Raw genomic sequence first — 27799 nt, 5'->3', positions numbered from 1 at the left:
ATAGGCTGATTGGGGTGACATAATGCTAACAGCTAACACAACCATCACCTGATTTTTGTGCTGGAACTAGTCATTGGTGTGTCACAGCTGTATCTGACAGCCACTGGAAAGTGGTTATTGCCCTGCCAGCCACTCCCTTTTTTGACAAAGTCCTTCCACTGGACCTCAGGACTTTCATTTCAGATGTGATCTTTCCACCTACCACTGGAATATTGATTTAAGATTGACTGTGAAAGATGTCATAGAATGAGATAAGTGGGTGAATGTCTGCGTAGGATTGTGATAGCCTCAACACTGAGGAGTGTAGCAAGAGGGATTTGGTCTGTACTGCTGTGTCACTGCCAGAATGAAAGACTGTTTTCAAAACAGGAACTTTATTTGATAATGGATATATGCTGTTATCTTGTGGATTCTAAGTCCTTTCAAACAAGTGGGTTGACTCATAACCCTGCGTTTCCCAGCAGTGCTATGACTGAATGTTTTTTTTGATGACTTTCTCCCCCTTTGATCTTAATCAACCTTATTGGAAGGACCATGCACAGGAGGAAGTAAACACACTCATAGATACACACACTTCCTTGGTAAGACAGTCTCTTTGCTCTCAGGTAAATGCGTTAGCAGCTGTCAGCACTTCTGTTCTCTGCTTGATTGGCCCCTTTGCAGTGCAGTCACACCTCTCCAGGAAGCCTCTTTTTCCCCTAATAGCCATGCCATTTGCCCAGGCAGCAGACTAGCTACCAGCATACCCACTCACCCCTGTCTGTCTGCCTACCTCTGGGCTGCAGATTTTGTTGTGAGTCCCTGAGCTAGAACATGTTCCTGGGATTAGAGGAGGCTTTGCTCATCAGAATGTAGGCCAGAGATGGAGATATATCCCCTGTTGAGGAAACTACAAGCGCAATTCTGTTCCACATTATGTGGACAGATAAACACAAGGTTTGGCTTGCTTTGTAGCAGAAACATTGATAGAGATATCTCGTCCTTATATCACAAATCCTCATTAAAATATCAAGCCTGCAGTAATAATCAAATGAGAAGGTTAAAGGGAACATTCTTGAACCCTTAAATGTGGAACATGTCTTAAATCAGTAAACCCAGCTGTGAGCAGGTTATTTTACCTGTTTTCTAATAAAACTTTGCCCCATACCATATAATTTCCATGTCAAACCTGGCTTTTATTTCCATAAACCACTGTGCTGCTGAATGAAACAGTGGCCTCTCCCCTGCAAATTTGCAGATTTCATAGCTACCGTACCTGTCAACGCAGTGTGACTCCATATGCCAAGAATGGGAAATTTCCCTGCTCATCTGAAAATGTGCAGTTTGCTAAATCTCTCTCTTGTATTACAGGAGAGGTTTGCTTGTGAGTCAGTGTAAGCCTCTGTTTGATAGAGAAAGGAGCTAATTATAGCGGGCAGCTTTGGAGTTTGGCGGACCAGATTACAGTCACTCTCCTCTCAATGGATGCCTTGTTCTAGTGGCCGATTATTAGGCAGAGAGAAGTGCATTCTGGGATGATTGTATCTGAATTTCCATTAGAAAGTGTGCCTGCCTCAGTTGAACTGGGGTTCCCTTCTCTGCCCACTGTTTCAGCTCCCTTACTCATTACAGATTTGCAGATGGGGACAGCTTGATATAAAGGCCTCTGTACTGTGTCCCTATTCTGTTTTAGATCCAGTTTAACTCTGTATCCTGAATGACCGAATTATGTATGAGGGATCAATGCTGGCTGTGTCTAGTGTGTGTTTGAGGGAACAAAATGATAAAATGTGTCGCCAGTAGTCCTGCACTTAAGCCCTCTGTATAACAAATGGTTCACACAAGAACTTTTCAAATAGTTCTCAGTTAAATCAATCAGCAGCAAAGATTGCATTTACTTTATATTCCAATCCCACCTTAATATTGTATTGCTTTTCCAATACAAATGCATTATTAATGGATAATGCCTTTGGAAAGGAAGGGCTTTAGATATGATTAATGGTTTGAATGGTGGTTGTAGGGCTCTGTTGAGATAGTTTTAACTAGCCTTCATATTTCAGTGCTGTGACACTGTTTGGGAGCACTGTGACCATGGAGATAAAGGACCAGGATGTAAGCCACAGAGGAATGGTGACCTCTGGACGCGAGTGGCCCTGCTTTGCTCTTCTAGATACAATTACACAACAGAGGAGTGAGCGTAAGGGCTATGGTAATTTGGAAAGGCTGTAGAGAGGAAACACCAGTGCAGAACTGGGAGAAACTATGAACAGTGAGAGACACAACAAAGTAGATAGTCAGTTGAAGAAGAAAAAAAAAGCTATAGGAATGAGTCAAGTAAAAAGCCGTCAAACTGCTGCCAGTTTCTGCTTCAGGCTGTGTTCTTGGTATGTGCCCTTTCAGCTTTGTGCTCAGGGCTCAACCAATCAATGACAGCCATAAGTAACCCCACTGCTTGACTATTGGCCACAGCTGAATTACATGACTCAGCATGTCTGTAGATAAGATGTTATGATTGGATTGCTGCCAGTGAAATTAGGCCACTGCCCGGAGTTCAGCAGGTTGGACTTTTGCTGTTTTAATCGCACACATCAAGTTTGTTTTACCTGAACATAGTATGTGGTTTTTAAACCTAAAGTGCTTCCAGTTTCGAGGTTTGTGTGGTTGCCTAGCCTGAAAAGAGATTTGTCATGAATAAATACATGCTCCATTACATTATCATGTTAAAGGCATAATAGTCTCCGATTGTTTTCCAGTGAGTCAGTGTTTACGCTGACTGTACTTGGGATTTTGAAAGCCTGTAGACACTGGAAACCTCTCACCCTCAGAAACAAAGAGAGGCTGCTCTGAAATCCACCTACACGTATTAAAGGATGGCTTTGAGCATGTCTGTAGTCTGTGGACACATACACACACTTGCATGTTTCCCACACTAACCCAGCACTTAGTTTTCAATTTTGTCTTAACCTGTCATGCTGACCTACCCACATGTCATTCACAAGTCTCCAGGCTTCACTACCTAAATAGGACTGAAGTCAGGAGAGGTCCCTGTGTGCCATTGTTTGACTCGCTGGAGATTCCCCCTTGTGGTGCCCCTGTGTTTCCTGTAGGAAGTCCACCTACGATGGCTGGTTATGTTGAGGGGCAGGGGGAGGCCAGGAGAAGTAGATATGGAAGAGAAGAGGACAGCTCAGGGTCAAAGGTTAAGGCAGTCAGAGGAGGGCACAATGGAGCCTGTTTTATTCTACTTCAGAATAGCCAACAGGAAAAAGAACTTGACATAAAGATTTTATTTTTGCCTTGGTTTTAAGTGTACAGAGAGGAAAGAGCTTGCTAGCTTGAACATTTTTGAACAAGGTGCAGATTGATTTATTGAGATTAGTTTCAGCTCAGATGTGTGTGTCTGTCTCAGCCTGGCCAGACATACAGGCAAAAACATATTAGAACCACTTGTATAAACCCTTCTTGGTAATGACCTCATCCTCCTGTTCTCCTTGCAGTAGTGCACCATTCACTTTATGTTGCATCAAATGCTTAGAACATAGTATACCTGCCCGCAAGTCTATTATTGTTATAATAACCAAAATAATTGGAAAAGCTGAGAAAAGCTCCATGTAGCCATCAAGATCAGTTCGCTGGGTACTGGATTACAAGGTGGTGCCCGTTCTTCCCACTGAAAGGTGCTCACCTGGCACATAGGCCAAGAAAGTGTTTTTTTTTTTGTTTGTTTTTTTTTTCCTGAGTTTCCATCTGTGTTGTGGGCCACTCTGACCCAACCTGTACGCTCCTGCTCAGTCCATAGACTTTACATTACTCACTTTTCTAGGTTCTGGAAAAGTTTTACAGATATTAAACTGCCATGGATTAAAAAAATGATAAGACAAAGGGTGACACTTGACCTGGTGTTCTATTTTAAGTGTTCACTCTATTATCATTGTAGTATACAGAGAAAAGGCTTTTTGGGCCAAGGGAGGTTTTTCATTGCAGTACTGAATGGCCACAGGGAAAAACTGGCAGAACATTTGAGTTGCAGCACAATATCCATAATATAACTCTCATCCATAGTTGAAACACTTCCTTTATGAAGGAGATGCTTTGTCATGTGACCACTCTCCAGTTGGTCTTTTATTTATTTATTTATTTTTGAGTATGTTTTCTGTACATGCTTGAGGTTTCGATTCAGGGCAGGTGCTGTGGTTGGCACGCCCTCTTCCATTTAATAGCTGCAGCAGTAATTGTGTGTATTCTGATAAAACTTGTTGGTTCAGTAGGAAGCTCAGTGGTGGAGCAGTAATAGTGCTCGGCACTCAATGCACGTCCAACCTTTCCCATCCTTATCCTTTTCAAAAGCAGAGAGGTGGAGTGCTGGATTTAGTGTATTGCGTATGAAAGCACATTCCTCTCTGATTGCTTTGGAACATGTTAAAAGGACACACTTTGCAGCCATTTTATTTAATACTGAACTTATGCTTCTTGGGGAATCATCAGTTGGATTAAGTTTATTGGGAAAAGAAAAGAGCGTCCTGTAGCAGCAACTTGTGTGTGTCAGACAGACTCTGGCTTGGGTGTTATCTCTAAATACTGGCTGTACATGTAAGCTGCTCCTTTCAGGTATAGTATTACAGCTTAAAAAAAAAAAACACACACCTTGGCTTCTCGGATTATTCTGTCGACCTTGTTGTAATTGAAAACAAGAGAATGCATGACTAAATATATCTGTTTGTATTTACATTTAACTTTTTACATTACACACAACACATTAGCCAAAATAAGCTCAGGTGTCTTGTAAGATATGGTGATGGCAGGAAGTGAGGTCTCTGGTCCTCAGCTATAAGTCGCCACTATCTTTGGGCCTAGCTTTACATTGTCACAATATAACCACTTTAAGTTTGTGAAGGGGAATGCTCATGGTCAATGCATGAGGTTTTAGTTGATATGTTCTCCTGGCATGTTGTTTATGTTATGATGTTTGTCTTTATTTTGACAGCTGACAGTGTCTTCATATACCTGAGGTGGAGAGTGGGAGGTAGAGAGGTGTTCTACTTCCTACCCATTCTAATTAAAGTTGGCAGATTTAATCACAGACTGAAAACCGTCACAGAAGGAAATTGACAGAGAGGAAAGGAAAGGGAAAAGGCCTGCAGACTGAGACAACCAGAGGCCTTTGAAACAGCCTCACTTGACCTCAGGCTTTACTTACTTTTCCTCCAACTCCTCCTAAGCTCTATTGATCACTCTTGCTTCACATCTGCTTCTTTTCTCCTTTTTTTGGTCTTTTTCAGATTGTCACTAAATATTTGTACTTCTGTTCACTGTTTCTCCCACAGCTCTCTTCTTCCCTCAGTTTTTCTGTCCTTGGTGCGAAGTGCAATGTTATTGTCAGCTGTGGTTGAGGACACAGAAAGGGCACCACCTTGTCACTAAATGTTTGTCTCAAATGCCACTTCAGGGAGATCTGGCCACTATTGTGGTGGCATTTGGCATCTCCAGTGAACATGTGCTCACACCGTCTCTCTTTCACACATACAGTGGCACACAAAAGCCTTGTATTTGGACAAGGGACATTTTTTTTTTTTTTTTTTTTTTTATAAATTAGACATTTTCACTTGGAGTTTGCCCTAGGCATTTTAACATTTGCAAATCATTACCTGACAGTTATTGTTTGGTATTCATTCAACCGAGCTGAGAAAGTTTGGCAATGTAAATGTTTTTCCTTACAATGGAACCAAAATGTTGTGAAAAAGTAGGTACACTAATCTACACATGCATACATACAATGTGGCCATTGCTGGCTGACCCCTCATAACATAACTGACAGCGTGGTTCTGGCCGTTGGGCAGCTGTGTGACAGTGGACATCATATCCTCTTTAAGGTGAGAAGATAAGGCGGCTGTTCATAGCAATTTGTTATCACAGGCAGCAGGCCCCTGACACATCCACATCCCTTATCTGGCCCAGTCCCAGTTTTTTGCCCAAGTGAAAGCTCATGCAAGCCCAGGGCTGATGAGTAAGCACAGCTTAGCCTGCGGATGGCGGGGCCTGCCTTTATCGATCGCAGTGCCACCGCCTGTCATCCAGCCACCACTTAGCTAATGATGTCCATACTGTTGTCTCATGGCTGAGAAAATGGACATAAAACAGAGCAGCAACTAACGGAAAGGATAGATTTTACTGATAGAGGAGGCATGAAGCAGGCTGAGCCAGTGGTACTGCGTTAGGATGATAACCCTGTCATTCCCTGTCTCTGTCTGTATCCCCTCCTTTTTCTTGCTGTTGTTGGCTGGCTTTATTGTGATGTGGGTTGGTCAAGCTGTATGAAGGAAAGACAGATTTCTGACTGTCTGCCACTCTATGTGCTGGCCTGGTTTTGCCCTTGTTACTCTGTTATTGTTGTTGGACAAACATCATCTATGTTTGTGTTAAATAAATACTCTTTATGATGAATCACCCTGACTGCTTGCATCTACAGGCAATTATAAAACACTCCTGTAAAGATATATATCAACAGTGCCATTTTAGAGGATTGCAAATAGATTTTTGTCTTGAGTTGGGCTTTCATGGGCCGTTTCTCTTCTCAGTGCCACACAGTGCCATAATTTCCCAGAATCCAATACAGGCCCCAAGGTCCACAGCTCATATGTCAGAGTTCATTTCCTGTTGCTGTGCTCCAGCAGCTCCTGAGGATCCACCATTTTGTAACATTCCCGATGAGTACTAGAAAAATTTGTCTCAGCTCACCACCCTAATTTGTACAAGCAAGTGTGGAAATCTAAAACCTGTATTTCATAGTTTACTCACAGCCAGCCGACTTGGCCAGTATTGTACAGAATGAAGAAAGTCAGAGAATCTCTCACAAACGAACTAAAGATCTTATGTTTGGTCTGCTTTACAGTGAACAAACTGTAAGCGTACTCAGGGTCACAGCATACCTAATGTAGCAGCAGTGTGAACTTGTGCATCCAGTACTATTCATGAGTCACAAAAGTGGGACAGTTTGTATGTTTTAGAATAAAGAGAGCAGCATAATAGTCATGTTTCTATTTCTAATAATACTTTTAATATGTTATTGTTGGTTGTAAATTGCCACAAACCACAAACTTAATGTGCTGCCTTTTCTTTTATCTCTGAGCTGATTTCCATGAATGTCCTAAGTTGTGAAGATAAAAGTAGAGGAAACATGGGTGAAGAATGTAAACATTTCTAGGAGCTGTTTTTGGTTTGCTCAGAGAGGACAGACTCACCACAACACGGCTCGTATTAGTCACACTTGTCAGAGAGAGGAGAATGCAGACCTTTTTGCCCAATGAGGGAAAAGGTCGTTGGGAATGCAGTTTGTCAGGTCAGAACGAGTTTGGCCTGTTGCAGCTTAAATCCGTGTGACTGCCAGAAAGAAAATAAGATGGAGAAAGGTGGCCTCAACCAGACTAATTTATTTATTTAATTAAGTTTATTTACCTATTGGCAGTATTTCATTTGTTTGTTTTGTATTTCAGTTATAGTGCAGCGTCATTTTAAATTCTCACTGTATCTTCACTGTAATGCCAGAGTGGGCATTCACTGGGTAGTTAGGGGCACAGAGGCATTTTCCATTTTGGATATTTATCACTGTACTATACTAATACTATTCTCCTCTAATACAATACTAATAGTGTTAGTATACTATTACTATGTTGCTCAGTAGCATTTAAACTTGACCCATCAATTACAATTGGACCCCAAACAAGAGGGAAACTGTTCCCCATAATAGTTTGAAGCTACTGTTACTTTATGTAAGAAAACCTGCCAGTGTTTCTGCATTATAGCTGTTTCAGTCATGTGGTTAATCCAAAAGGCGAGGTAGTTAATCACTAATGATTCTGAATGATAATGGGGTATTTACCCTGTAGTGATTGTGGTAAATGCTGTTTAAGAAATTCTTTTGTCCTCAGTTGTTGATCATATCTGTTCAATGACAGACGTTAATTAAAGTATCTTAAAGCAACTTTGAATAATCAACAACATTAAACAAGCTCAGAGACATTATGGGGTTGTAATTGGAATTTGTCCCTGTCTAGATCAAATGCATTAGAGATTCTCAAATGTTTGGTTCTGTTTCTGGCATTAAATTTGGAATACACTGAGCAAAATGAATTTATTAGGGAATGGATGAGTGTTATATCAGTAATAATTAAAGGTGCAATGTGTGAAAAAACTAGTGTCATTTACTGATTGCAGAATGCAACCTTCTGAATACCCCACATATCCCACCCCACCTGTTTCCAAGTGTTAGGGAGGGTACAGTGCCCATCACCTTTAAAACAAAACATGATTCCTTGTCTAGAGCCACTGTTTGTTTGTCCATTCTGGGCTACTGTAGAAACATGGTGGCACAATATGGCTGCCCGTGTGAAAGGAGACCTGCTCCCTATGTAGATTTAAAAGGCTTGTTCTAAAATTAAGAAAATGTAACAGTTGGTATCAGTTGGTACACACTGATGACAATATATTTTATATTTTGACATATATATATATATATATGCATATATATATCAATATATTTTGACAATATATATGTTCCATTTCTACTAATAAGTTGCTCATTGAATCTTTAAATCCTCAGTCTGGGTTGATACATAATGGCAGCTCAACAGATGCAACATTAAAAATTTTGGGCTATGTCAACTCAAGCTATTGGCCTTGTTAGCTTTGTAATCTACACTAAATATTTTTAGTCCAGCATGGTGTTCCTAGTTTTACTCCTTCTCGAAGAATACCCATATTAAGATTTAAAATGCTGTTTTAAAAAAATTTTGCCAATTGTTGTAGCTCTATCCAAAATGGTCAACCTGTGTTTTGTCAGTTGAATGGCTCTACTTTTTTGTTAGCAGCAGTGTCACTGGACACTGAAACTGATCCTTGTCTCAAAAAGACAGCATCAGACACAATTTCCACTGCTGGCATTTGGCTGACAAGGCTGTCAGCAGCCCAGAAGAAGAGAACACACTGCAGTGCACTTCACCAGTGACCAGGATGCACAGTGTTAATTTCTCGCATATTTTCCTTTCACAGATGATGCACAAAGACAACAAAACATGTGTCTTACAGGTGCAACATGATGCCTATTTACAGGAGTTTTGTATATGTTGGGCAGGGAAGTGAATATTATACTTCCATATTTGTAGGTAAGAAGTTAATTAAAAGTGCTCACTGAGTGAAGTCTGAAAATCTAGGTCTGGGAACAGCCCTACAGTGATTATAGTTGCCTGAGAAGAATGAGTTCTTTGACCAGATAAGTGGAAATCAATTCTACTTTTCTACTGAAGTATTGTGTTAGGGTAGGACTGGTAATGTTTTTAACTGTATGGTATGGATAGGGTACCACTTTTGACACAATTTTGAGACTTTACTACAACTATTAAATACAAACAAGACTCTCACAGAGAATAAAAGTAGCCTCTACAAGGTAATATGTTTTGTGGATGTGGATAAAGTCCATGACTGATTATGTAAAGCACATTTGTTTTACAGTTCACAATTGTAACTTTTTGCTTTTAGCTACCACTGTAGTCCAATTTTGCTCTTACTACATAGTTTCAGGATAACGCACATTTTCTTGCATATTTATTATACATACCTGCTGTTATCAACCCTCTTGCCATGTGCTGGTTTGTATTCCTGTGGTACAACAAATACACATGCGATGGAACAGCTAAAACATCCCCTCTGTGAAAGAAAGCCACAGTGATTCGGACAAATGTGATTCTAATTTAGTGAAATGGTAGCTTTTAAAATAATAACTTTAAACAAAGCTTCTCATATGTGATTGAATTGGTGTTTTCCACTGTTATTCTAATCTTTAAAATGAAGATTCATAATCACTGTGATAGCAGTAATTGGCAATTGTGATGCCTTTATTAGTTTTCTGTCTAGCATCTGCCACAAGTGACATAAAAGCTATCATCATAGGGTGGCTAATGCTCCCATTGTTTCTACCACCTGCTGTGCATATAGTGTGAAAATTTGTATGTCAGAGAAATCAAGTGAGGTTTTATGAGAAGGAAGTCTTTTTCATAAACAATAGGGAGAGAAGAATTGTGAGAGGAAATATTCCAAAGTGTGTCAGAGCTGTAAGATTAGGTGTTGACCTAGACATGTCAGATCATTTGAGTCGCACCGTTTTTATTGCAGTGTGCTTCTTGTTTGTTTGCTTTTTAAAGTGACTAGGACTAGTTCAACCTGCCTTTGCACCACCAAGATATTACATATATGCATGCTTCATGCCAGACTTTAAGCAAACTTATACATCACAGAGACTCCCATCCACACTATTTCAGTTTCTGCTTCACAACTATGTAAATATACCCTCTCTCTGTCCTTAGCCTTTCAGTGTTTGGCACTAGCGGGTCAGGAAATTGTGCAACTCTGATATTCACATGGAGTGTTTAGACCACAGAGCAAGGCTTACATCTAGGGCCTTGGCTTTTCCTCTCTTCCTTCTCCAGAGGTCATAGTTGACAGGAGACATGGATGGGTGATGTCAGCCCCCTCTTTTGGAGATCCAGGGGTCCTCAGGGGTCTGGTGAGGTTGGGCAGCAGGGGGAAGACAGGATGCGGTGATGGAAGGAACAGCTTGCTCCTGTTGTACTTTTTGTTTTTTTTTTACGTCAGTGCTAATGCACATGACACAGGATACTGATGGTTAGGGCTGAACATGTTTCTATATCTGTTAGCTACAGGAACCATTTGGTACACCACAGTTTTGCAGGATTTGAAATTATAATGTGATTCAGTAGTATATTAAATGTTTTTCTACCCTTGTTCTTACAGTATAGTCAAGATTACAATAAGTTGAGAATTGAATGTCATGCTGTGGGAATTTGTCACTTCCGAAGCAAAGGGTGTTTTAGTTCATGCTGCGTCGTTGAGTAGTTTAGAGGGTTCTATAATGTTAAACATAATATTCTAAACACTTGTGCAACAACTGTGAGAGCAATGCAAGCGTGTGAGGCAGTGCTCCTGAGGCTCCCTGATGATCTACCATGGTAAACAGTTCCCACTGCTTGCACAGCTGGGGCACACTTGACGGGCCTCTGCAGTGCATGTAGAGATGGAGATGGAGAGAGCGATGGGGAGGGAGCAGACACAGAGAGAGGGAGGAGAAAGGGAGAGTGACTATACTGATGTAACAGAGAAATGCTGTGAGGGCCTTCAGGGCAGGATAGAAACTGCAAAAAATACAAGTGAGTGCAAGGGAAGCAAGAGCAGAAAACTGATTATAAATGACAAATCCCAAGCTAAAGCAGGGTTAGCTGCTGTGTCCTGAGGGTGGGGAGATGCAACAATAATAGCTCCGACTCCAATCCAATCTCCTGTATGTATCTTGGGCATGTGTGCGACTATGTTTGTGTATGCAACCTCCTTAAATTCAGCAGACAGAGGTAGCAAATTTTGCACCTCCCCACCCCTGTCCTCCCCTCATCCACTGCCCTGTGCTTGCTGCTAGGCACTGATTGGCTGGAGGGAAAACGAGGGATGAGGTTTTGTCATCTAATCTGCCAGCAGATCGCCACTGATGGGCCTCTGTAGAATGGCTTTAGTAAATTACTGTTCCAGGGAAGGGCAAATCCCTTCTATCAGATAGCAGCTCTCTCTTCCTCTCTCTCCCTCCATTCCAAGTCCTGTGCTCTGTCTCTCTCTTGCTCAGTCTCTCTTTCTTTTCACTACATCAGTCAGACTTTGACTTTATCTCTGTATCACTACCTTGCTCTTCTCTTCTAAGTAGCTATTGCTCTCGACTACTTGTCATTTAAATACCTCCTGCCGAGCTCCTATTTCTGCGTCTGCAGTAGATTTTATTTTCCCTGCCTATGGGCCTCACACCTGGAGTGACTAGATGAGGTGCTGGCAGAAAGAAACGCTCTGTGGATTTTGGTCTAAGGCTACTCATGACAGCAGCACTGTATAGTCTGTGTGCAAACTGTGTCTACTATCCTTTGGTATATTTGTCCATGTTAACAAGATAGACCTGTTTTCAGGGTGGCCATTTTACCTTTCCCAGTCTGAATACTGGGAAATACTCTGAACCAGTACCTCAAAGAATAGTTTTTTGCATACGGTTGTAGCTTTAGCTGCGTCACAAATAACATAACTGATATTAACTGAAATAGAAATAAAGAAGATTAGGGAGTGAGATTGGTACTGAAAAAGATGGGGGAGTTTTTATCTACCTGTGACTGTTGTTCCCTGAGGTGGGGAATGTTGTCTGAGTGGAACCAAACTCCCAGTAACCCCCTATGTCTAGGTGTAACTGCCTCTAACTCCTCCTCAATCACATAAAACTGCTCTGTGTTAACATATGGCAGCCAGGCATGTCTGATGTCACATAATGCTGCTGTGATGTGCCTGCTCAATAATTAACAGGTGGTGTATACAAAGTGGTGTTAAGGTCTCTCTCTCTCTCTCTCGCTCTCTCTCTCTCTCTCTTCATAAATGCTTTTGCTGTTGCAACAACATGTCTCACTAAGCAAGATTTGCTGTAACCTGATTAGTTTTTGCTGTTGTTTGAGTTATAGGAGTATGTTTACATGCAGAGTAGTAGATGTGCTTACATCCCTGTATAGATCATCTGAAGCAGTGCAGTTTGCCATTTACTCTGTTCCAGCCTTTTTTTTCATACCTCAGCAGATGAGGATGAACCTCACATTGGTTTTTGGCTGTCTGTCACTATGCTGGATCATCAGTTAAACAGACAATGAGCTCAACAATGTAGTTCATTTTACAGATATCAGGCTTCATTTCAGTGTCTTAATTCATTGTCATCGATCGAACTGTTTGATGTTGTGACAATTGCAGATCAGAATTACTTTAAACCAAATTTGATAAATTCAGATATGCTGTTATGTCCAACCAGTGGTCTAAAACATGAATGTATGCAGTGCACTATACTATCTTGGAACAAGAGCAAGTCTTCACAATTGAGATGTGACATTGGCATTGTATTTTTTATCGTCACATTTTTGTTTTACTGAATAAATGCTACATAACTATACTAGAGCATTTGCCTGTACATATTGCATTGATATTGCATTGATTCTGTATAATAGTTCTGCAGCCATGTTTATTGAAGCCAGGATGAAGGTTTTATCCAGGTTTCTAAAAACCAGGACATTATATCCAACACGTAACACAAAACCTGATGATGGAATGCTAATGTGCATCTTAGCCTATGTAGCATTCTATAGGACATATTACTCTTCTTGGCTTATTCAGCTGTTAGGCTGTACATTTAGTGTTGCCTGTTTGTAGTGCAGCTAGCTGAGGTGGTGATGTCTTGGTACACTATGACTACGGCCTAATTCTGAGTGGTTTACCAATACTGATTCGAATGACAGGACTTGTGTTTGGTAAACCCCACCCTTCTTTATTGACTCTTTGCCCTGCAGTCTGAAAGGAAGCATCTGCCTGCCCCTCTGCTTCCCCACTGCTCAGCACACATGCTGTCTCCATAGCTCACACTGTTATCGCTGCGGCTGCTAGCTATCCAGCTCACGCCAATGTCAGAGCCTCTAATCTTTCCAGCATAAAGGCCATGCAAAGGGAATTTATGTTAGTCTGCCACGGGAAGAAAAGGAGAAGCGGAGAATCGTTTGAGCAGGTTGACAGATAAGGCTCTTGTGCTTTCTGTGTGGTGCTTTTTAAGCCATGTTAAGCTGCTTAATTAGACATAATCTACAGACCCCAGACTGAGGCGGAACTAATGAAGTTAAAAGACTCAAATCCCATCCTACCATCACACTCTCCTCTACTCCACACCACCACTCGCCCCTGTCTCATCACTACACTGTCTTTGCTGCCTCCTGTCATACTCTCCTCCTCTCAGTACACTCTGCCCCATCTTCCTTTTTATCATTGCACTATGTTCTCTGAACAGCATTAATGTCTTCCATAACACCCAAACATTCTGCCCTGCCTACACTACAATCTTCAAACCCTTTGCCACAACTTAAAAATATATTATCTTCAGTTCATAGTTTCTGCACTTTTCACAAGAGTCAATGCTGTTGGATGATTGGTTCCTCTTGAATTCAGTTCAATTCAGTTCAGTTCAATTTATTTGTTTAGCGCCAAATCACAATACAATCATCTCAAAGCACTTCACAAAAAAACACCAGCATATTATTAGAAGAAGTAAAAATGTAGGACCTTAACTCCTAGATATGAATATTACTATGCAGATATCAATATAGTCTTGGTATGTCTGGTGTTACTGTGATGGATGAGGAACCCAACAGCAGCAAGATACACAAAATAAGAACAATATAATAGTGGCTTTCTTAGATAGGGAACTAATATGTGCTGTGATCAAAAGTCGAAAGGTTGAAAACAGACCGTGGGTGAGGTGTTGAGCTTTGTAACAAGTTACTTGGGAGAGTTTACTGTCTTATAGCACACGTCTGTCCATCTCTGAAGCATTTCTGCATCCACACCTGCCCTTGTTCTTAAGCCTCCCTTCTCCCTCTTACAGTGGAAAAAAAAAAAGATGTGTTTCTCACGTCAGTAACACCCCTTTCTCTCCTAATCCCTCCAAGGGGTAAATCTCTGCCCTGGCTGTGTATGCATATTTATCTGTACATGGATAACCGCATGCAACTTTTTGCCAGCTTACAGTATGCTTTGTTCGTACACCAGCTTTTCATGTTCACCAGCGTTATCACTGTGGTATGTTTACATACTGTATCTTACTTATCACTGCAGGACTAGCTTCTTTGTCATGTTTTGAGTTTGCACTGAAGCCATGTAGCAGTTATTTTCCTTCAGAAGAGTGGCTGGCACACTAGCCTGTAAGTGCTCATCCTCTGTCCAGGAGACGATTGCAGCTGACCATTGTTGGGTTTCATCATCATCATGAATGCGCTAACCTCACTGATGATGGCCTGTCAGAGAATTTTCTTCACCTCATTATCTTTCTGCCTCTCTTTTGTGGCATCCTTTTTCTCCTTGTTTTTACCTGTGGTGCTTAAGGTCTTTTGTACTGTCAAACTCCATCTATCTCTCTCATTCTCTTGAGTATGTTTCCTGCAACTATATTTACAGTCATTTGGAGCATGCAAATGTAAACACTGCCCAAACTTTGGAAACTTTATTCTAATATTGGTAAAACTGTCCTGTGCATATTTATTGTCTACAGCCACTTTAAATTCTACCCTCTTTGCATCTGCCATGTCTGTCTTTTTGACAAAGCTCTTCCCTCCTGCCTGGGTCCCACTGCTGTCCAGTATCATGGTGCTGTTGAATGGATCTGAAGGCTGCTGCATTCTGGTCTTGCTTGATTAGCCAGTGTGTGATGCTGTCGGCAGCTTTGTTTTGTTGCTGAATGGGCTGTTCCACTGAGAGCGGAGGAGACAAGGAGCGGAGGAGGAAGGAGGGAACAGAGAGGAGAAGGATGGAGTGGAAAAGGAAGAGCAGTAGAATGCTCAGAAAAAAAAAACGTTAAAAGCTGGATGGGGAACGACATAAAAGGAGAGGTGGAGTACAGATAAATGAGATGCTTGAAAAGGCTGGAGCAGAAGGGGAAAGCCGGAATGAGGAGAGGAAAGGACGGTGATGCAGAGGAGAAAAGAAAAAAAAGAATGACCTCTCCTCCTGTGGAGAGGGAAGATAGCTGAGTGTTTAGAAATGCTGAGGTGGACAGAAGCCATATCTTCCACGAGCATAGCACCTGCTAGTCTGCCTGCCCCCTTTCCTTTATTGACCGATTTTCTGTTGTTGGTATTTGTGCACTTCTGCCTGAGAAAGTGTGTGCGTGTGTCTGCAGCATAAACATTTCTATGCATACAGTTTATGTACCACTTTTGTTTTAGCTCATAAGGTAGCAGCCTGAGATGATATGCTGAAAACATGATAATAGTCAGACGTGACAGATCAATGAATCACTGTGCGACTGCATGCATGACGGGCTTATTTAATAGCTTTTCTTGTGAAATATAAAAGGTCTGTGCAACACCTAATTCAGCCCTAAACCTGAGGAAGCACTAAGTTCTTTTCAAAGTCATATTGAATGCTCATAGGCACACTGCAGACCCTGTAGGTTGTGGGCGTGGTCACTGAATAGCCAGAACAACGTGTATACAATAATGACCAAATTGTACAGATGAACAATTAGAGAAACAAAAATCTAACTGCTGGGATTTTGTTCCAACATTGTGCATGTGATGTTTTTATTGCCACTGTTTTCTGTAAATGAAGCTACATACCTGGATTTGAATACAGGCCTGTACCTTGCATTATGACAAACTAATTGGAAGCAGAGTACTGCACACATATACAGTGCAGCCTGCTGTCAAACAGCAATGTAACTTGGTATATGAGGCTGTTATTAAAACAAGTGCAGACACTTACAAAACAAGGTATAGTTTTTAACAGCAGGGTATCTCTAGTATCCTTGTAGTTCCCTCGCAGATTTAACTTTACTTCATACAAACAAATGCATTAGTAAGCATAGACCCAGAATGCTCTTCAGTGTCCTCAATACTACTACTAGTTCATTCTATCCTTTGGAAGATGAGAGACCCCAGAAAGTGTGGGTTATTTTTCATTTTAATATGACAAAGAATGATTTTTCTGCTGTCCTGGACTTTCTTCCAGAGAGGTGTGAGTGTGAGAGTGTAATTCTTTACACCTGTGCCAGTGTGTATGTTTGGTTTTATTGAAGCAGACTGCGTTGTAGATGGAATAAAGCCCGCTGTGAGTGTTGACAGTACCGGCTTGTTAGCCGTGATGGGGTGGAAGAATGCTGAATAATGGCAGATCTGCAGATTTTCTTGTACTTTCTTGTCTGAAATTTCGTAAGCTCTGTTTGTAAATTGGAGGTTGTAAAATGAAAATATAACAATGATAAGCCTCCTTGAGCTCCTTCTTTGCCATTTCAGAGCCTCACTTCCTGTTTTCTTTCTCTTCTCACTGTCTCTTGTCTGATAACTGATCCCTCTTTTCTGCCTCCTCCCATTCTCTCTTGTCCTAGAAACCCTCTTGCTTCCCTTTCCTGGTATCTCTGTATGTTTCCAATCCTCCCTTTTACAAATGGTCTGTTTAATAGACGACTGGAAGAACACACACATGCACACATTCATTCACACACAAGCAAAAGACTGAAATAAAGAAGCTCCTTATCTCTCCTAGCAGAGACACTTCATTCATGTGCTTGCATACAGATGAATAATATATGTGGATACAAGCACGCACACACACAACACACAAGTAACCCTGTTCGATTGGTTGTGATGCTGACATAGGCTGATGTAAGCTGTGCGTTTGTGCTCTTTCAGACCCTAATGCGTGCACGTGTGTATGTGTGCTCTGCTAACTACTGTCACTGTGAAGGGGTGTAGAGTCTCCAGAGGCATGGTGATGAATGAGGGTGTTGTCACTAGTCAGGTCCAGCTGCCTTTGTGCTGTGTATGTTCTCCTATTATACTGCAAGCACTGCATGTTTGGTGTGTCTTCACAGAGAGTGAGCGTGGGTGGGTTTTGTGTTAATGTGGCTTAAAACTGTTCTTATGTGAGAGGGTGTTAAGATTTTCACATGCTGTCTGTGTTTCAGCAAGGTGTTAACAAGTAGGCTGTTTGAGTGAGGTTTGTAAGCAGCATGTGAAACCCCACATCTTCTCCTGCAACATGTGGATGTTTCATGGTGACACACACACACACACACACACACACACACACACACACACACACACACACACACACAACACAGCCATGCTGTCTTGATAATGATTAGGAGCATGTGTGTTTTGCCGTTGGTTAGAGAGGGTGCCTCTCCTTTGCCAGCATGTAAGATATCAGTGTGCTTTGAGAAAATGCTGTCAAAGCAGAATAATTTGCCTACAGACGCATTCGTTCTAGTGACGTGTGTGCATAAATTTGCCCTCCAGTACGCTGGCTGTATGCTTTACAGATAGTGTGTGATATGAGAATACCCATAGCATTCCTCTGTGCTGGTCTATTGGATTCGCCCTGGTTGGATAATGCCCCTGGTGCGATCTCTCTCTGAAGACAAGGAGAGTATGTCCACTACACACACACACACACCACATCACACGCACCCTTAGAGTGGTGTGCCAACCTAGAGTGGTAGAGAATTAATGCCTTCTTCTTGCCTTCATGCAGATGAATATGCTTGTGGTGTGTGTTCAGTGAGTGTAGTAGCAGGGTGTTCTGGCATGTAGAAGTTATCCTTGGATGTGCTTGGGAATTTTGGAAATGTTGTAGTCCTATTTTTGACCAGTCTTTTGTGATGGCAGGTGTGACTTCTCAATAGCACCATACCAATATTTCCCTCGTGTTTTCAAGCATGTTTACACCAACTCCAGCTTTTGCCACCAAAATATTTTAATGCTGCCTGTAAAATGACCCTATGTGATTAAACCTACCTTAAAAGAAATCTAAAAAACTACAAGTGAATGGATGTTGCTTTGTGTCTGCAGTAAGGTGATGTACTCACAGCTGTCGTGTTCAGACCGTTATGAAATAACGGCAGTTATCTGTAACTGCACCGACAGCATTTTTATGGATGCTGGGCTGACAGTGCTATAGGAAACTGCGTTGTGGTAATGTATATAGTGACTGTGCATAAACGGTTGTGTTTATAGTCTAATAGGCATCACTAAACATCTAGGGCCAGTGGTGGGAATATTTTACTGGAAATGTTACTATGAGTTTAAATCTCGTCTAGTTCAGTGAAACTCCTTATTACGGTAGATATATGGCCTACCACTGCATCCACTTCTGATCCTGCTATGGTGAAGATGTTACTGAGTTCTGTAGATTTAAAAAGTTTTGGAAAATTGCAAATACTGTGTCTGAAGCAGGCTGAGGCTTGCATGTGGAGCAGAGCAGCCTGTGTGTATGCTCCACACATTAAAATATGGAGAACTCGTCATCTATCTCACTAAACTTTTATTATCTTATTAATTTCAGGTAATTTTACTTTCAATCGTAATATTTGTGTACAAGGCACACTATATTAATTCACTCCACTGTTTATTTTGAACATAATTTTTGCAACACAGGTGATAATAAAAATTACAACTAGGCTTATGTTCTTGTTGGACACACGGTTCTCACCTCCCCCTGCTTCTTGGAGAATCTAAATGGGAATCTGACTAGAGGTAAACATGTCTTTGTGTAGAGCAGCCCAGCAAACAGCCTGACAGGCCAGTTAATGGGGAGATGAAGGGATAGGATTTAATAGCCAGAGGAGAAAGAATAGTAGTTTTATGTAAACGGGGCAATATTTACCAGCCTGGGCAATGTCAGATTGGGTTTAAATTGGTTATGTTGTTCCTTTGTATGTCATTTGTCTTTAAAAACTTCACATTTAATTCTGCTCATTCATTATCATACACCCCTTATTGTGCCAAGACTTTGATTAGGCATCTTATCACAGGTTGTTTCTATTGAGGCAAGAGCCTAAAAATCAGAGTGGATTATGGGATGGGTGCCAGGAGCAGTCTGCTGCTATTGCCACACACCACAGTCACTGAAGGATTTTAAAGGTTATGGGACAAAAGGAACTAATATGTAGATACACTAATTTAAGTAAGTGTTTGTAAATTGGTTGCAAAAATGTTTCTGGCTCCAGTATTGGTTAATAGCAGTTAAGTTTTTTTTTTTTTTTTTTTTTTTCCTGTGATAAAGTTGTGAATAGATGTAGTAACAGGTTTCAGTTTGTGACTCAGTTTGCCACTTTACCTTTTTCACATCCAAGTCCCTTCTAAAGCTTTCTCTGGCTCTCTTCCTTTCTACCACCATGGCAGCAAATCTCCAGTGTAACAGGAACAAGGCTTAATTTGACAATTTCTGTCTTTGTAGTCTCTTTTTTTACCACGTTCTCCCCTTCCCAGTATGTTTTCTCACATTTGGATGTTTGGTTGTGGTCCCTTGCTATGTAATTGTGCTTTATGAATGAGCCTAGTCAAGGCCAAGTGGTCACTGTGCCTGGCAAGGGTTAGTGCAAGCAGCTCACACATATTTCTTTTATCTCTTGATATAAACAACCTGAAACTTGTTGACTGGCTTACGCCTTCTCCGCCTCTCTGTCTTCTCAAATCCCCATGGAGACAGGAGAGGAAGAGAAAGAAGCAAAGTGAGCCAGGGAGATTGTAAGAGAAAGAGAGAGATAAAGACAAAAGAGAGAACCGTAAGTCTCCTGATGTGTGTTGAGTGGACAGTGGCAAAATAATCCCCTTTTACCTTCACACAACAATCAGTAATGACCTTAGCCTGCACTCATCAATAGGCAGACTTGCATCCTTTGGGGCTGGGGGCTGGCAGGTGGGCTATGTGTGTGTGTGCGCGCTCCCCTCCTTTGTCTGAGAACGAGGATTAAGAAGGCTTACAGATCGGACGCCTAGCTGGGTGTGCACATTCATGTGTCTTTGTAAGGTGAGTGTTATCTAAGATGACATGGGCACTAGAAGAGAATGCTGCATTTGATGCACTCAAGTACAAAGGCTGCAATAATACTGGCTCTGTACTGTGATTGGGAAGTTATGGACACACGGACACATTTCATATGAACTTAAGGTCCGGTCCAGGGTGTACCCTTGGCTTTCACCCAAAGAGAGCTGGAATAGGCTGTAGCAGATCCCCTTGACCCTAGTTAGGAATAAGCGGGTATAGATAATGCATGGCTGGATGGATGAATTTATGGTAATCTTATGTTGTGTCATCACAGGTTTTAGAACAAAAAGTTATTATTTTTCATGAAAATAGCAATTCTTTTATTTAACACTGTATTTAGCATTTATGAGGAATATGTAAATTATAATAATAAATTGTTTATAGCACATGGTGATGTAGTGTTTCTGCTTGTGTAAAAAAAAAAGAAAACATTTTAAACTGTTTATGATCTGTCAGCTATTACATCTTTTGGAATGACTAACAACTCTGCAACAAGCTCTAATCATATTTAGTAACATACCGATGGTAACACATAAACAAATCCATACAATGTGGTGTTTATACACTTGTAGAAATAATCCACAAGTGGGGTTAAAACTGTATAAAATGTAATGAAAACCTAGGAAGACCTGTTGACCTTGAAGATTCAATTCAAGATCTGTTTACTTGATTTTTTTCAACCACATCCTGTGGCCTTCAGTATACTTAGTTGTCATGGAGAGAGAAGTTTTATAAGATAAGAACTTGATAAAAATGTGTGTGTGTGTGTGTGTATGTATATATGTATGTGTATATATATATATATATATATATATATATATAATATCTGTATATTATTTATTATTTAGATAACTGTAACATGAGAAGGAATGTCAGAGCAAAACACAGGATGAGGACTGCACCTTTCTTTTTCATACTGATACTTTTGCTTTCCTATATGAGGATGTCAGGTGGTGCACCAGTGCCAACCAAAAAGAGAAGGGATGAGTGGAGAGAAGAGGGGAATAGTGTAAAAGAGTCTTGGCATCATTAAGTACAGGAATGTGTAAGTTTCTGTGTGTGAAGTAGGAAGGTTAACATTTTGATTAGAGCCAGGAGAACTGCTTTAAAATCCAACCTGTTTCCTTTCCTCTTCCAGCAGAGAGAATGGTCTAATTCGCATCCCCGCCTTTTCCTAAGACATTTTCTTCCTCCAGGCCTGGAGAAGGAACAGTGCAGTCATGGCATTGAAACTAGTCTGAAGAAGAATAAATAATATAGCACCCATGTAACTTTTAGAAATGAGGGGGAGGATGAGGTCAACAGTAGTTAAGACTGATTCTCTTTTTCTCTGTGGCTGCATCTGTGTTTGTGGTCTGCCATTATATTTAGCACGTTTTTACAATTGTACAGCATTGCTGTGAATAGCTTCTTCGTCTCCTCTTTTTAGTCTGCTAAGCTTCTCCACAGCCTGTCTTAAGAGATCCAGGCATCTAGTCCAGATTACTGTTGTGACCACTGGTGGCCTCCAGATGCCACATTTAATACAGGCAAAGGTTTCTGGGAAGGGGCAGCCATCTCAGGAAGAAGTAACTGTTGAGTTTGGGCCAGACTGAAAGGCATAAAGCATGCACATGTAACTCTTAACTAGCTGTATCTTGGGGCTGTATGGTCAGAATAGCCCAGCTCTATTCAAAGTTTAAAAATATGTTAGTGATTAACATTAGATTCTATACAGTGATTAGCATCCTATTTAATCTGTCCACACAGAGATAGAAAAATGGCAAGTTGCTTTTTGAAGTGGACCATGCTAACTGTTTATTTTAGCTATCATGGGAGAAACATATATATTGTGAAGAAGTCTCTGTACAGCAATAACCAGTTCCCAACATGCTGTGTAGTGGCTAGTTGTTCCATAATGTACTTAACAGTAGGTTGTACATCTTGTTCAAAACCAATATTTTTTGGTTATTAGTGAAAACACACACTTAAAGAAAACAGATTTTTGGAAAACAGAAACCAAGTGAAAAAGTAGGGATGTCTGAATACAGTTTCTGGTTCTGCTGTCTCTCCTTTTTCTCAGTATTGCTTTCTGTAACACAAGCAGCAAAATTATTATAGTACGAACGTGTGAACAAGAGTGTGCTGACAACATTGTAGATGTTAAAGAAGCTGTTTTGTGGTTGTACATGCAAAGGCCACAATTACTAAATATGCTGCACTCCATAGTGTTTATCTCCCTGTGGTAAAGCTAACCCTCGATGCAGGAAAGGCTGCATTCCTCTGACTGTGATGTAGACAGGACCAACTGGGCAGTGCAGTGATCCTCAACAGGCAGAGCTCAGCCTTGGGCCCTAATACTGCTGCAGCTGCAGGCAGATCTGTGCAGAGCAGCAGTCTTGAGCTGTAATGATGCTCCAGTGTCTGCCTGGAGACTAATTTAAAATGGATGACCAGGCATAACCCCTGTAACCTCCGGACTAGCTGACCCACAGCCTGTCAGACTGAGGAAGGAGCTCAGAGGTGGCACGCCCACATATGCCCACACAAGGACTGGCAGAGAAGAGTGCTGGAAGTTTATATGTTTACATATCCATACTCTGTTAGAGCTCACAAGTTCCATTGGCAGTAAACTTGTTTTACACACTGCTTTTCCATCTCATCCATTCACTTCTCTGCATGAATTTAGTTCTTTTCTTGTCACAGAAGAGACAAAGCAGAGGAAATTTTAACTAGGAGGTATTACAGCGAGGAAATTATTTATTTGCTTAGCTTTCTAATGCCCCTGCATGAAGTGCATAGGTGGAGCTCACAGGAGGGCAGAAAGAGAGAGAGACACAGAGAGAGAGACTGTTAAAAGAAAGAAAGAGATGCAGGGAGAGGAACATTAGGGGGGAAAGTCTCTGCAGCCATCTGCCTTTGTGCCAACAGTTGGTTACTGTGGCAACGAGTAAAACGCCATTATCTTTAATTGACACTGTGGCAGGTTCAGGTGTTTTCAATTGTATCATTAGCTTTTTTTCCCTCTCTGCAGTGACTCACCCATCTTTGGCTGCAGTCCTCCACTTCATTCTGGAGCTCTTCATGTTTTTTTTTTTTTTTTTTGTCATCCTTTAATTTAGGAGGCTGTACATCTTTCTTTCAGGTGCTGCACTGGGTGATTTAGGGTGTGTGTGGATCTCAAACACTTGTCTCCCTCTAAGTTGATCCTGTTCTGACGGCATGCAGCGTGATGCTACTGTGCTTTCAGATGGTGAGGAGTATTGATGGATGACACCACGACAGAGCACAAAGTGACGAGAGAACAATTTTAAAGGAGAAAATGACAGGAACATAAAAATTGAATGACACCAGAGACAACTGTGGGAAGGTGGTGGACAAAGATGTAGAGAAAGTGGTTGTCTATCCTTTTTAACAGGGGCTTATTTGTTTCATGTTGAGGCTTGTCAGGGCGCAGCAGCAAAAAGTGCAGATGAGCAATTATAAAGTAACCCTGTCTGTGTACCATTAGCCAACCACAAGTGCTAAGCACTTACCAGAAGCTACTTGTGTTAACCTCCATCTCTCCTCCCCCAGCTCCAGTTCTCTCTTTCTCCCCTTCTTACTTCACTTTGCTGGAAAGTTGTGTATTGTCTGTAATATTGTTCATCGCTTCATTTATGATTTCAGACACTCCTCACAATACATCCACATCCAACAAGCATTCATCTGTCATTTTTTTACAGTAGCATGGAACACCCAAGTTGTTGAAAGGTTGCATTTATTGATAGAAAATGGTTTATTTTGCTGTGAGGCACTCAAAATGAAAAAAGCAATTTTCCGCCAGTGTTTACAAACAATATAAGCCTTCAGAAACCATTTGTAGTTTTTATTATAACGAGCTGTTTCTTGACGCCATCACCAACTCAGTCGATCACTTTGTGGGTACACAAAGTGCCCAGTTCAATGAAAAAATAATTATACAAACAAAGCCAATATTGGGATGTCTACAGCTGTTGTTTGAATCTAGATTGTGCCTTTAACTATTGTGGAGCCTGTCAAAACCAGTTGGCAGTGCGGTGTTCAGGTGTAGCTTTTATTACTACTGGCTGCTTTATTAGCCTTCCACAGAGCAGAGGAGGATTGAGAGGATTGACTTGAGATGCAAGTGGCAGTGGCAGCTATTGACTAGTTTGTCTTCTTGTGCTACTGGCAGAGTGCAATGATGCTATAAGGATACCGCTGCCCATGCCAGCCCATTAGCACCTAGGCTCCAGACGAGAACATGACAAGAACAAGCCACATACAGTGTTGCACTCACAGCCTTGCAATGATGTACTGTGACTGCTGGCATACAGCATTTGGAAAGCTAACACTTTATGCTTCTAAGTTTACACTTTAAGCATTCTGTAGAAATTGGTTTATAGTGTCTTCATTTTCCCTCTCGGGCCATTCTTCGTTCCTTCATTTCTGTCATTTTCAGATTTAATTGGTCTCAAGATTCAGCAGCGTGTGAACATTCTTCGTGGCAGAGAAGAGAAAAAAAAAACTTTAAAAACGTGCTTTATTTAAATTTTTTCTGTTTAAGCAGAGAGCAGGCAGCGAGTTAAAGTCCATGTATGAGATGTGAATAAGGCAGATCTGTGTTGGAGCATATGGTGTAGGTGTTGGTTGGCTGTTTTGTGTGTGAAGACCATCTGTCATAGAGTAACAGTTTGGGTGATCTCTGGTTGATGTTAGATTTCCCCAGTAGGGATCATAGAACCTGATTATATTCAAAGCCTGCAGGTTACAAGTCCAGATGGGGAGAGGAGTATTATCCTTAGATTCTGAGTGACGATCAAAAGGGAAATTATTGTGTTGCTTTACATTCTGAGTGGAAAAAAATTGGACTTTTATGGTGTGGTATTATTTATATATATATATATATATATATATTTATATTTATATTTATATTTGAAATATGGTTGTGCATAATATGACAACAGATTTTGAAGTCAGATCCACCAGCAGGAGCTGTGTTTTCTGGTCCTTGCCCCCTGTCTATCTATAACAGTAAGCAGATGATACAAAAGATACAGGTGAATAGAGCCCATATGCTGCATGATTGAAACTTTCTATCACAGTAAGGCAGAACAATGCAAACTGTGTGGCTGCAATCAGGACTGTGCTGTGAGTTTAGTCTGGCCGTCACTGACTTCATGGCAGTAGATAAAGTGATAAAAATTAAACTCCAGTGGCAGCAGCATTGCTCCGTGTGTGTGCACAGCTTTCTCATCTCATTCACCATCTGGAAAACACACACAGCACATCTATTAGGCACCCAGTCTGGCTAGGGATGAGCGCTCCAGTGAAAATGAGTTAATAATGACATTTAAATTGAAGGAAGTGTCAACAGTTCTGTCATTCACACATCAAAGTATTTTATACACTTGACTTTCTGCCTGTTAGTGAAATTGTGGTTTTGTGTGAGTGTGAATCACTGGGTTGAGTTATTGAAAATGTAAGAAATGTGGAACAGTATTATTTGTTTTATTCAGACATTCTCTTACTAAAAGCTTTTCTACACAAAGGTTCGAGTCCAGCGTAAGCTATCATAGTATTTCAGAAAAGGAGGAGGAAGTTCTGTTTGGCAGCTGTTCAGTTGTACTATTCTTGAACAACTACTTTTCTAGTTAATGGGAGGAAATCTATTATGCACAGTCTGATTTTTATTTGTAAACAGAGCGGATGTGCTGGAAGCAACTTTCACTTTACACTAATGCACCAAGACATGAACATGTATATGAGCACAGACTAATGTGGAGTTTTTGTGTGGCTTGAAAAACTTGCAGAGGTGTGAAAATATCCTTTTAAATGATGATCCAGCCTTTTGATATTGAAAGATCAAGGGTATTCCCTGTTTTGAACATGCACACATACACCATTGCTGTCAAACCAATTACACTAGCAGTTAGAACTGGAGGCTCATTCAGGTGGAAGATTAGCAGCTGAGCACCCACCCCCAGTCCCCTGCCTCGAAGAAGTGAGCAATATGCTCTTGTATTTAACTACAAAACCTTAATACCATATGTGTGAAACTGCATGACCCGTGTGTGCATTTCATGCCTTCTCCTGTTGAGTGTTTTGGACATATGTGTATAGTCTATATCCGTCTGTTGCTGTTTGTTTGTGCTGTTGCATTGAGTTTGGCTGGGATGACAGGACAGCAGTATTGGATGTCTGAATGTGTGTATACAGTTGTGCTGATGCTGACAAGCCTTTGAACAGGGGAGCAGGGATCAGATGTATGCTAATATCACCAGCAGACAGGCTGCTAAAATGATAGGGGCAGCGCTGCAAGGGTAGGCGGTAGTGCAGGAGGAGGCAGCTGACGGAACAAGCAAAGACAGAGAGAGGGAAATACTGGGAGAGAATTAGTTGAGGGCCGGGAGCATTAAAAAAAAAAAAGAGGAGTAAGGTATCCCTGGAAGAGGGAATGAGACGAGGACCACAGATGAGCTTTTTGTACCAAAGGAAAACACAGGCTCGTCTGTCTGACCTTGGATGTAAAGCAACAGTTGTTGTTGTTGTTGACGTTGTGCAGTCTGTTAAAACAGGCCATTTCTGGAGCAAATTATTATATGTACTGTAGTGTCCTTGTCAGTTCAGTCACTTAGCAGTATCCAGCCCTGTAACTAATGAATTTTTTTTCACTGGTGATTTTTTTTTTTTTTTTTTTTTTTTTTTTTAATATACTCTAATGGTTATATACTGTAGCTTGTCCAGAAGCAAAATAAAATATCAATAGTATAATTAGGAAGAATCCTCATTTTTTGAGAAACATGAACCAGAGAATATGTGCTTGATAAATGAGTTTTTCAGTTGTTTTAGTTGATTAAATGATCAATAAACTAACTGTTTAAGCCGTAACAACATCATTATGAATTTCATCGGGATGAATAAATCATCTTTATTTAAAGACTCAAGGTCCATGAGAAGAATAGAAAAATATAGAATAATTTTAGGATTTAAATTTTGTGCCTAAAATCAAAGAAAACACATCAGACATGTGAAGGTCATAGAGCTGGTGTTGGAGTTGGCTAAGCTGTGCATGCAGAAACACTGTAACGCCTCACTTTCCACTTGCTAGCTGTCAGCTTGGAGAGAAATGACCTTATCTTTGAAGAAGATACCGCACTGTGAGCAGTTGTGCGCGCGTGTGTGTGTTTGTAAGAGCGGATTTATGTGGTGATAGTTCGACTTTATAGCTGTCATTGTGCGTGTTTCCAGCACATTATATTTAGCTGTGCTATCGGTGAGGCCTTCTGCTGCAGCTGAAAAGGTTAAACCACACTGACACACTCCTCTCTCCTTTCACTCTGTAAATAGGCCGTCCATTTTTTTTGGATCCCTTCTTTCTCTCACTTAAGCCTTACACTTT

The 27799-nt window shown here is 41.0% G+C and overlaps 1 protein-coding gene across 1 annotated transcript in view; it reads left to right on the top strand.

The window, feature by feature from the left end:
- arhgap35a (Rho GTPase activating protein 35a) overlaps positions 1-27799 on the top strand; it is a 59362-nt gene that overhangs the window by 1703 nt on the left and 29860 nt on the right. The gene's annotated exons all lie outside the window — the stretch shown is intronic.

Source organism: Mastacembelus armatus, chromosome 13 (assembly GCF_900324485.2).
Source record: "Mastacembelus armatus chromosome 13, fMasArm1.2, whole genome shotgun sequence".
Classification (NCBI taxonomy): Eukaryota; Metazoa; Chordata; class Actinopteri; order Synbranchiformes; family Mastacembelidae; genus Mastacembelus; species Mastacembelus armatus.
Note: the sequence above shows the minus strand (reverse complement) of the source record. Positions and strands in the feature narration are given on the sequence as shown.